The 10619-nt window shown below is 39.6% G+C and overlaps 1 protein-coding gene across 1 annotated transcript in view; it reads right to left on the bottom strand.

Annotated features, from left to right (window-relative positions):
• LOC146442913 (uncharacterized) overlaps window positions 1-10619 on the bottom strand; it is a 242798-nt gene extending 232179 nt beyond the window's left edge. Inside the window, exon 1 of the mRNA XM_085049734.1 lies at window positions 10542-10619. The gene's annotated coding sequence lies outside the window, so the exon portion shown is untranslated. The remainder of the gene's footprint in view (window positions 1-10541) is intronic.

Genomic DNA, 10619 nt, shown 5'->3' on the forward strand with positions numbered 1-10619 from the left:
CATCTTCCTTACTGTCACGTTGAAAACCATATGATGTTACTAGGGCAAAGACCACACAGCAGTCTGGACTAAGGTGGACTTATAGAAGAAAAAAAAAATAAGGGAAAAAATCCCAATAGAAGATAACAATACAGCTGCTAAAACTATATTGACTAGGATGCCTGTATTTCTAGAGGAAAAATTAGGTTTTTATTTATGGATAGCCTGGACAGAAAGCTCAGCTTCATCTGAATTACCATGGTCTCTTGTGAAAATTCAATTTCCAGTATGTCTTGTATCCATCCTACACAGGAAGTCCCACTTGCTGGCTGGCTGAAGGGATCTGTAGGGATGTGTTAGGAAAACGCACTAAGCAGCACAATTCCTGACTGCTCCAGCATCTCTGCCTGCCCTCCAGCCTGGCTGGGTGCTGTCACACCTGGACACCCCTCGGGCTCAGCACTGCACTGACCAACACTCATTTGAGGCAATTCCCAACTGTTTTGCATCCATTTGTCTCCAACTGCAAGGTTAACCCCATGTACAAAAGAGTACATATAAGAACAGTTTAAATTTTCAAGAACTTTTGGTGTTCAGGTTTTTTTTAATTGTCAACTTATATCCCAGACTTCACTCAAAATTACACTCCACTTTACCCCACAGCTAAATAGATCAGTCTGCAGCTCTAGGCGGAAATCATACACCAGAAATAACAACCATTGGTAGAACAGAATTAGAGTGACTTGTCAGGACACCACAAACACAGCACAGCAGATGCACTGGGGCATTTTAGAGTGGAAGAATATTGTTGCAGGATGCCCCAATAACATTAATACCCTTTGGGTCTGTAAATGCAAAGGGTGATTACATGCAAAGAACCTGGAGATGAGTGCTCAAAGTGAGGGCTGTTTGTAGTTTGGGTTTGGTGTTGATTGCAGGTGAGGCAGAGGGCAGTGTCTGGTTTAGGTTTTTCCAGGTTCTTTCTCCTTGTTTCACTGACTTCTTATGTATGTACAAATTCCATACATGTGGGAAGGACAGCACACTGGAATCTGTACACTGCTTCTGCAGTGACATCAGGGGAAAGGGCTCATCTAAATTCCAGGAGCAGCAAAGGAGAAAGAAAGCTGATTTTAGAGCTGAATAATTTTCACTCTAACACGACTCACTCAGCATTAGCAGAGACCCTGTGTGTGTTTATTTACTGGTACCATGTTCTCTGTTAACAACCCAAGAAGAAAAAAGCCAATCCCCACATGCTCTTTATCAGCCTCAGGAACACACTGTTCAAACGACAGCGGAATGGTTAAGTGGCCTAGTGGGCCTACAACCAAGAAAGAGAGCTAAGACCAGAGGAACGGGAACCAAGCCAATTGTCTAGACAGCAGGCAAAAAAACATGCCGGCTAAATTTAATCAGCTGCCTCCTTTACTTTGTAAAGTGAATGGGTAGATTATAGACAGGGTGACACATAATTTGTGATTGAAATTGCTTGTTTAATCATAATTTAAAAAGAGATGAACTTATCCCAGTTCCATATCCATCATTCTTATATGTACACATAAAGCAAGAGCCATCTTCACAATAAACAGCAGCTGGTGAAAGTCTCCAGCTTCAGCAGTGGCTCTGTGCTCTCCCTATCTTTGTAGATGCTTTTGCTGATCCCCTCACTCGCCTTTACAAGAGAAAAAGCAGCCCTTTTTCAAGCTACCATAAGTTTTCTGCTCTTCACAGAGGGTCTTTTAAGACTGAGATGGCAGCTTCTTTCTTGAGAAGGGGGCAAAGTTGGCAAAGGACAAATAACATGATTTACAACATCCACTGACTAGCATCCATTGCCCAGACTGTGGTACAGAACAGCTGGCAGGACAGTGAACAATAGTTCTTATTAGAGGTCTGCTATTTAAACCCAGTAACTAAATCCAAAATTTCATCCACAGCCCTCAGATAAAACATGGTGAAATTCTAAAACATTAGGGAGGGTGGGGGACAGGCATGGGGAGAAATCTTCCTTTGGTGGCATAAATGTCTGAAAGTCTTAACACCCAATTTAACCCTTCTCGAAAATTTACGGTGGAATTTGTGATTACAGACCTTGTGCAGTACATCACCAGTGGGATGGAAAACAGAAAAAAAAAAAGAACATTAGGAGTTGTTACAGCTGAAGCAAAAACTATCAATCCCAAAATGGTGTTAATGTAATTTAAGTCACACCTCTCATCCCATTTCTCTCTTAAATGACTGAAATTTGAGAAAAAACAAAATGAATTTATAAGATTATCTCCAGTCACTTTTAATCTGTAACACAGCCACTGAAAAACCCAGTGGAAATTTTAATGAACATCTGAATATTAACCAATACTGTAGTTTAAAGTTTCAGCTCCTCACATATTCTGACACTGCTGCTTATGGCAGCAAAAATAAATCTCAAGCAACTATACAGAATTGACAAAGTTTTGCTGAAATCTATTTTAAGAAGTATTCAAATGAAATATTTAATGCTAAAATAGTCAACCTTGTAAATGTAATAGCTCCCTTTGATTTGGGTTATGGTTTTTTTTAAGAAAAGGTGGAATTGCTTTCTATTACTTTCTCAGTTTCAAGTAAAATAGTGTATGATGACCCTTTCTAAAAACAGAGAATGGTTGCAGTGAACATCCTATGTGAGGATACTCTATAAATAAAGTTAAAAGCTTTACAGTTCTTTTAATATAAAACAAAATCACTAAAATATATTTAGAATAAATTTAAAATATATTTAGTTTAGAAAGAGTACTCCTATGGATGTGCTGAGCAGTGCTTTCTGAAGCATTCCAGTGAGTTACAACAAGCTTATTCATTCAAACAGCAATAGCTAAAATTCAGACTATACACTGAAAACATATTCAAAGTTCATAATCACAAACATTGATAATAAAAATTCTATCTCCTGCACTTAAGACTCAGAGAACATATATGCACTATAAAATTCACTCTGCAGTTCAAATAACCCCTATTTCACATGGTATCAGAAGTGACAGACCAAGTTATACATAGGCTTTTGATCACATGTCCGTAAAAAACCAAACAAACTCAAAAAAATTGCATCTGATTTACAGATAATCATGATCAAAGAGATTATATTTAAGTGAACTGCTATGATCACAGCAGGTTCCCATAATCACCTCCCAGTATAAAATACTGAAAAATAAACACTTTCCTGCTCACCAAAGGAAAGCATGGATATAATTTATTAAATCAACATATTACCTCTTAAAAGTGTCTGCTAATGCATAACTACAACATGCCAATAACAACAAATAATAATACACATAGCTCTTCTTTACAGATACACAGAAATACCCACTAATACCCATTAATTTTTTTAATAGGTGCAACTATTTAAAGGGAAAAATAACCCAAAAAGAACTAGCAAGTAAACCTATATGGAATCAATAGACTACTACTGAGTTCACCTATAAAACACGACACTGCAGATGATTTTCAGTCAATTTGCAAGCTTTCTATTATCTTCCACATCAGCATTGCTTGGAATCCCATGCACCTGCACAAAAGCACAGGAGCACAGAAGAGAACAGCACTGGGGGCAAGACAGGCTTAAAGCAAAAAAAGGGGGAAAAAAATCCCATATTTGCACTAGGCAAGATCCTGTTCCTCTGCCCTGCAGAGCTGCTGTGACTGTGTCACCTCCCAGGAACAGAGAATGGTGAGTAAACCAAACCACTACAGAGGGTAGGTAGTCAGGGCTTTATTTCAGTCCATATTCAAAGCATAGAGAATCTAAAGTACAGCCCTCAAATAGGACAGACTTCAGCCTTTTTTTACTGCCTTAGATATACAGAGGAACAGGCAGAAGGCACACGGTGTGAGCCCTGGAACTGTGAAACAAGATGAAGATGGAAGACAAAATTCTCATGCTCATACGAAAGCAAACACCTATGCTAGCAACCTTCTGATACCCATAAATGCAATGGAACAGATGTTAAAAAATATAAGAGGACATAAAGCAATACAAATGACCCGGTATAGCAAACTGGTATGTATTCGATTCCAGGGTTAAAAGTTAAATGAACAGACACATCCTGGCAAAAGGCCAGCCCCTAACAGAACACAAACCTTCTAGGATTTGAGTTCTGGTTTTGATTTCAAACCAATGAACTTTAAGTGGATTTGAAATCACGCAAAACATGCTCGGCCATTCCTATTCATAACAGGAAAGACAGACAAACAAGCTCTTGTTGGGGCTCAGATCGCCCTGTGGCTCCCCAACCTGAAGCTGGCGGAGCAGAGCCTGTGCATCCCGCCCGGAGTGAGCACAAAGGAGCAACCCGCAGCTGGCAGTGCCCCTCCTGGGACTGCCAAGCGGCCCAAAAGCTCTCTTTTGTCTCGGCTTTGCTGCTGTTGTTGTTGCTAAGTTTGCAAGAAAAGGTTTCTATTCAAGGAAGCAAAGAAGGGGGGACTGGGGAACCTCCTGTAGCATTTCAATGGCCTGGCTGGAGCTGTACTCACACACAGCAGTGATGTTACAGTGCCCACAGGCTGGAAAAACAGGAGAAAAACTTCCAGAGATCAGTAACTCTTAGAAGCAACCAGGTGTAACTGGGAAAGGGGAACAGCATTGGAGGCACACTGATGCTTCTCTTTCACACCTGCAAAGAAACTGCAATCTCACTTGTTTTTTCCAGTCTCAGGCCTACTGCAAGACAGTATTTCTATAGAAACTTAAAAATAGTTTATAATTATATGTAAAAATTGACTTCTGTTTCGAAGTCTAGAACAGGCTTGAAAACTGCTAGCTCTTGACTCTGACGTTTGTGCAACAACTACACCATTTTTCCCTGAGATAACTCACCTTCACCTGAAAGGGCATAGCCTAATCCTGTCCTAAGAGAATGTGTAACCACCATGCTTGATTTAGGATTAGCCATGAAAAGCAGATAGGAGGAAGATACCGCTGCAGTTGGAACATGCTACAGCCTGATGTTCCATGTCATCCACGTCATCCATCTGGTCTCTGGAATACTCAGGAGGCTCAGGCTGGAGATCAGGAAAGGTTCTTCCCCAGAGGGTGTCAGGCACTGCCCAGGCTCCCCAGGGAATGGGCACAGCCTGAGGCTGCCAGAGCTCCAGGAGAGTTTGGACAAAGCTCTCAGGGATGCACAGGGTGGGATTGTTGGGTGTCTGTGCAGGGCCAGGAGCTGGACTCGGTGATCCTGGCAGGTCCCTCAGGATTTTATGAACACTGGAACAGCTGGTGTTCTGAACGACTAAAGCAACAGTGCAGACTGGTTACTGCTGTCAGCAGAGAACACTAGACTGTTAATGACAAAGAGGAGCAAGAAACTCATTCTTCAGCTTTTTCTCCTTTCCAGCGAGTTCAGTTGCAGCAAATTCTTTGGCAAAAAAAGGTAATAAAAAGATCCAAGAAATCAAACATAAATCTGGTAATCTGCCGAGAGGGGAAGAGCAGAGGGAAGAGAACTGGCAGGCTTTATTATTAAGCACACTTTGTGTTATCCAACAGATCCAAGAGCAACATAGAGCAACTGGACTCTGTACAAGAAATCTATTATACTGACTGCTCTCAAGTTAAGTATATTGCTGATTTCAGAAAGATCAGAATGCCTAACTCTGGATGCCTCAGGAATAAACAAGAATACATTTGTGTTCTACTATGCCTGAGACAGACCTTGTCAAAAATTTTCCATGAAAGCTGTTCCTCAGCAATGAACCAGGTTTTCAATAAAGCCTATTTTTTTTTCTTTTTTGTGAAAAGTATCTGCTTTTGGATGCTTTCCGGAGATTCAATCCAGCCAGGAAACTGGGACCCTAGAGCAAGTAAGCTTATTTTTATAATCAAAACCTGAAGTTTTCAGTTTTTCATTTTAAAGCTGTAATTCTCTTTGGTGGGAATGCTTTTCTGGTGAGACCTCTTCTTTTGGGCATTTCCATGCAGGGAATCCCTTTAGATACAGAATACATGTACAATTTAGATTTTAGAGGTGGGAACCATTCCTTTTTGCAGTTTTAGTTTTCCTTTAAGTAGAGCTTACAGGAAAATACTGATCACACGAGATCACAGTCGATTCTGACCTTGATCTGAGCTAGGGATCCATAGGAGTCGTGGCCCTGCAAGTGCTAGTCCCTGACCTTCCTGTTCAAATAGGTTATATTTCAAATAAAGAATAAATGTTAATATGGATTAATCTCTCCACTTTTAAAAGTCAAAAAAATCTCAAATTAAAGCTCCTAGCCTGCAAAGCTTTTTTGTGTAATTTCACTACTTCAGCAGGGAACAAGTGCTCCTAGACAGAAACCACAGTACCAATCTACAGTCAGAGCTACATGTTTAGAGAAAAAGTGATAAACTCCTGAAAAAAACTGTCTCATAACTGAAGTCCTGCCACAAACACTTTTGTAGCAAAAATGGTAAAATAATTTAGAATCAAGTGAATTGCTTTAGACTTTACAAAAAAACTAGTGCCTAGGAAATCTGCATCTAAAAAATTCATTTCCTTTTACACCTTTTACATATATAGAGCAAGATTCAATGATAATTATGAAGCAGGCCATGTTAAGTTTAACAACAAACTTTTAAAAGCAACAATTACCTATTTTTCTACATGTTTAAAGAAATAAGCTGTCCTTAAATGCTAGAGAGCCTGGATTTAGCTACTCTCAAAGATATTTTGATTAATATTCTCCCTTGGAGAATACTTTCAAGGCACTGATCAATAGATTCCTAAGATTAAGAACTACATTAATAATGAGTACTTTCCATCTGTTACACATAATTTCTCTTTATACATGGAGAGTATAAAGATTTTCCTTTCTCTTTCTCCCTTCCCCAAACTTACATATCAGCAAGTCTGGCCACAATAACAAGTGCAAACCAGCAACTGAACTCGCAATGTGCCTGATATTTGGATTAGAGCATTAATTCTGCTAGTTAGCTGCAGCAGTGCACACTTTTAAGATGCTTTTCATATTGAGTCACTGGTTTTGTGCTATTACATGTAGCCACAATGCCTTGACTGGTTTTCTTTTGAAACTACAGTCTTGTTCTGTGAGGCAGCACCGATTAATTTCAAAAGAACTCACAGGCTCAGGTTTACTCGGCTCACCTAGAGTGCCAGTGAGTATTGCCTACTCAGGGTAATATGCGTTATGTACAATTAAAAATGGATAACCATGCTGGCTCCATAGCCATAAAACTTTTCCAAATGCCTTTTCTGTCCCATAATGCCCATCTGTGGGTTTCCACACTTGAAACTGAATACTACTGAGGATGCACAAGTGGCTCATTTCCAGTGGAAGAAAGAATTAAGCATCTTTTTGACTCCATATCTACTAATGAAGGTGAATGCCATCCTGGACAGCAGAAGATTACTTATGGCATCACTTCTGTATCATAAAACATGTCTACAACTAGAACTGTGCAGAAACTGGAGAATTAGAAGAGCAGGTAGCAACTGGATTTCATACCTCATAAGAGCATCAAATGTTCTAGCAAAACCCACAAACACCTATTATCTTCCCTTAGGTAAAAAAACAGCTTTTTCAGTCTTCTCAGCTTCCAACATTTTACATACAGCACCGATCTTAGGCCAACAACAAGAATAATTTAAATTTGAACGACAGAGAGGTCCAATGAGAAAGCAAAACATTCAGTTTTATAACTAATGGTCATTCTAATTGGAAAAATAACCATATTCTTTTCCCCTCATTTGTTTTAGGAGAAGTACAATACATTGCAAACATCACTCCAGGAGAAGCAAAAAAATTAAGACTGACATAAAAATATTTCATAGGGAAGGAGCTGGATGCAGGGGAATGACCAACACCCATAGCTCACAAGGCAAAGCCATTAAATCCAGCTTACAAGAATCATGTGTCTGGAATTAAAAAGTATAGCATTTCAGCATGTTTTTCACTAAAGAGAAAAAAAAAATTCCTCTCAACTTTCCCTCACTTTTCCAGATATTGAAAAAATATACCATAGAAGATGCTGAGAAACAGTATAGCACACTGTTGGAATTGCAATGTATGCAGTTTGCGATGAAAGCCTGTGCTGTGCTTATTAGAGGCCACTCAAAGTGTCTCACGTTTTCCTGCCTTTGTCCTTCACACTTCACTATCACAGGGAAGTGGACAAACAAGTTTACATGCAGACATTATTCCATACAGCTACAGCTGAAGTTTTGACGCAGCATTTGGTGCCCAGGATGTGCTCCTGGAAGAGGTTCTGCCACCCAAAGGAACTTTGGCATATCTATTTCATTGATTGTTCTACCAACTTGTGGGTAGAGACCAGTTAAAGAAAATACAGTTCTAACTTTCCTTACACACCAGCTAAATAAGTAACAGTGCTCTCTGCTATTTCAGCATCTTAAAGTTGTTCTAACACTTCTGAAAGGTTACAGAGTGAGAGCAAAGTCAGAGAAGCTGTATTTCAGTATTCACAGTGTATTCCTAAGAAGCCAACACACCCTCAGCTTCCCTATCCATTTCAACACTTCAACACTTCTGTGGTTCCAAAGCAAAAAACGTGCCTGTGAATGGAGTAGCTGTAGCCACTTTATCTCTCTTCATATGCTTCTCCCCAGTATCACCAGAAGGGTATAGATAACTCCATTTCTGTCTCAGCTATGCAAGCAGAGGGCAGCCTTCACTCTTAGCACAGTATCCAAATACAATGTTTTTATAACCTCCATGAGCTGTCTCACTCCTCCAAAGTGAAAAATGTTATATAAATAAGACAAGTGAGAGCTGGTTTACAGCAGAACTTTATCAGTATATATTGTATAGCAATCATTCATTGCCAGGCATGACATTCCTACTGAAAGGATTTTTTTTTAGTTTATTTTAAGGGTACTATAGCAAATGAGAGGAGTCAAAACACTGAAACTGGAGTCAGCTTCCGCTGAGAAGGATAGGGCAAAGACTGGTGGAGCCACGATATACAATGAAACCAACTATTTTAAACTCATCAGAGGGACAATTCCAACAAGTTTAAAAGAATTTTTTATGTCTTAATCCTGAAATGTATGAGCATCTTTTTCTAGTGTACTCTGTGGAAACCAAGCCGTATCTGTTGTTTGTGTCTGCACATAGAGGGGCTGAGCTAATAATGATGCAGCACAATGTCCACATATAGGCTCCACATTCCCAAAGTGTGCAGGCAAGGCTTGCTTGCTGAACTAGCTCCTGAAAAGTGTCAATACATTCCTATCCATGTTTAAATTCTGCTTTCAGAATTTTTTTTTTGTTGCACAAGAAAAGCAGTGATAAATTAACACATGACAGGATTCAGGCTTACATACACATTAAAACACCATTCACTATCAAAGTATTGCAAAAGAAGGATACTGTGAGTCTTCATAATGGTAAGACTCAGCAAACTGTGTCTGTCTTTTAAAATGTCTCACTGAAAACATTTCAGCTTGCCAAGACAATTTTGATTCAACCAGCCTGGAGCAGCTACACAGGAGTTATGTTAGCAGAGCACAAGTGTGGGGCCCTTCAGCAAAACTAAACCCAAACAAAACCAGAACAAAACTGACAGTGAGCTAAGTCAGTGAGCATGGAACTCCAAATGGCTGTGGCCAAGAGCATGCTTGACCATACCCTATGTCACAAAGGTAAGGGAGAACCTTCCTTTCCTCCACTATGGAAAATGTTTAGTGGAAACTCCTTAGATTTTGAAAGAAATCATTGACATTTGTCCGAATACACAGACTGGTATCTGGCTTCATTCTGAATAAAGGTACAGACAAATCTGTGCAGAAAAATCAACACTTGCCTGATTTTCCCTCATTTATTAGAAGAAACTCTGTTCCATTCTTAATGGCAGACATAGACACTTCCTTTAGAACTAAACAAAAGGAGGCATCTGACTAATAAACAGACCAGCAAACCAGCAGCTGGATCTCTGATGGATGCTCCATTGCCTCAGCCCACTCCAAGCCAGTGCTCCTGTCACAGGCTGCCAGCAGGTACAGGTGGCACTGACAGGAGGCACACTGCTGCTGTGCTGTGCTCACAAACACACAGCACTAGGGGACTTCCTTTCAGTTATAAGCCAACCCTACTCAGTAGTGACAGCTTTTTCCTCCTAAGTTTCTGTGTACTATGTTAAAATACCAGCAAATGGTATTAAGGAATAAAAGGAGAAACAACTATGCGAACTCTGTGCATTTTGAAATTTTATTTAAAAGTTAGAATTTTCCCTCATCACTTTAAAGTATCTTGGACAAAAATTTAAGGTTTAATTTACTGAAAGTATTAGCAGACTAGAATTAAGAATTGTTTACAAAAGAATGCTCCAATCTCGCGCAGCTGTACAGATCTTCTCCCTACCCTAGCAGAAATAACTTAGGCTAGTAGTCATGCACTTCATCAAATTTGAGCCAAAGAAATGAACTTGTTTTATGAAAGACAAACTAGTACTTGATAGAATAATAGTAACAAGCCACCATGGAGGTTCTGGTAATGCTGCCATCTGACCACAAGTGACTTTTTCTAAAAAAATCAGGACACAAACCAGCCAGTGTTTCTCTTACCTGAACACTTCTCAGTGAACTTACAGGAAGATTCAAAGGGTGGGAGTCATAAACAGGTAGGGGAAAACTTAATTAAAA

The sequence above is a fragment of the Lichenostomus cassidix genome, chromosome 1Ab (assembly GCF_008360975.1).
Source record: "Lichenostomus cassidix isolate B80296 chromosome 1Ab, HeHo_3.0, whole genome shotgun sequence".
Classification (NCBI taxonomy): Eukaryota; Metazoa; Chordata; class Aves; order Passeriformes; family Meliphagidae; genus Lichenostomus; species Lichenostomus cassidix.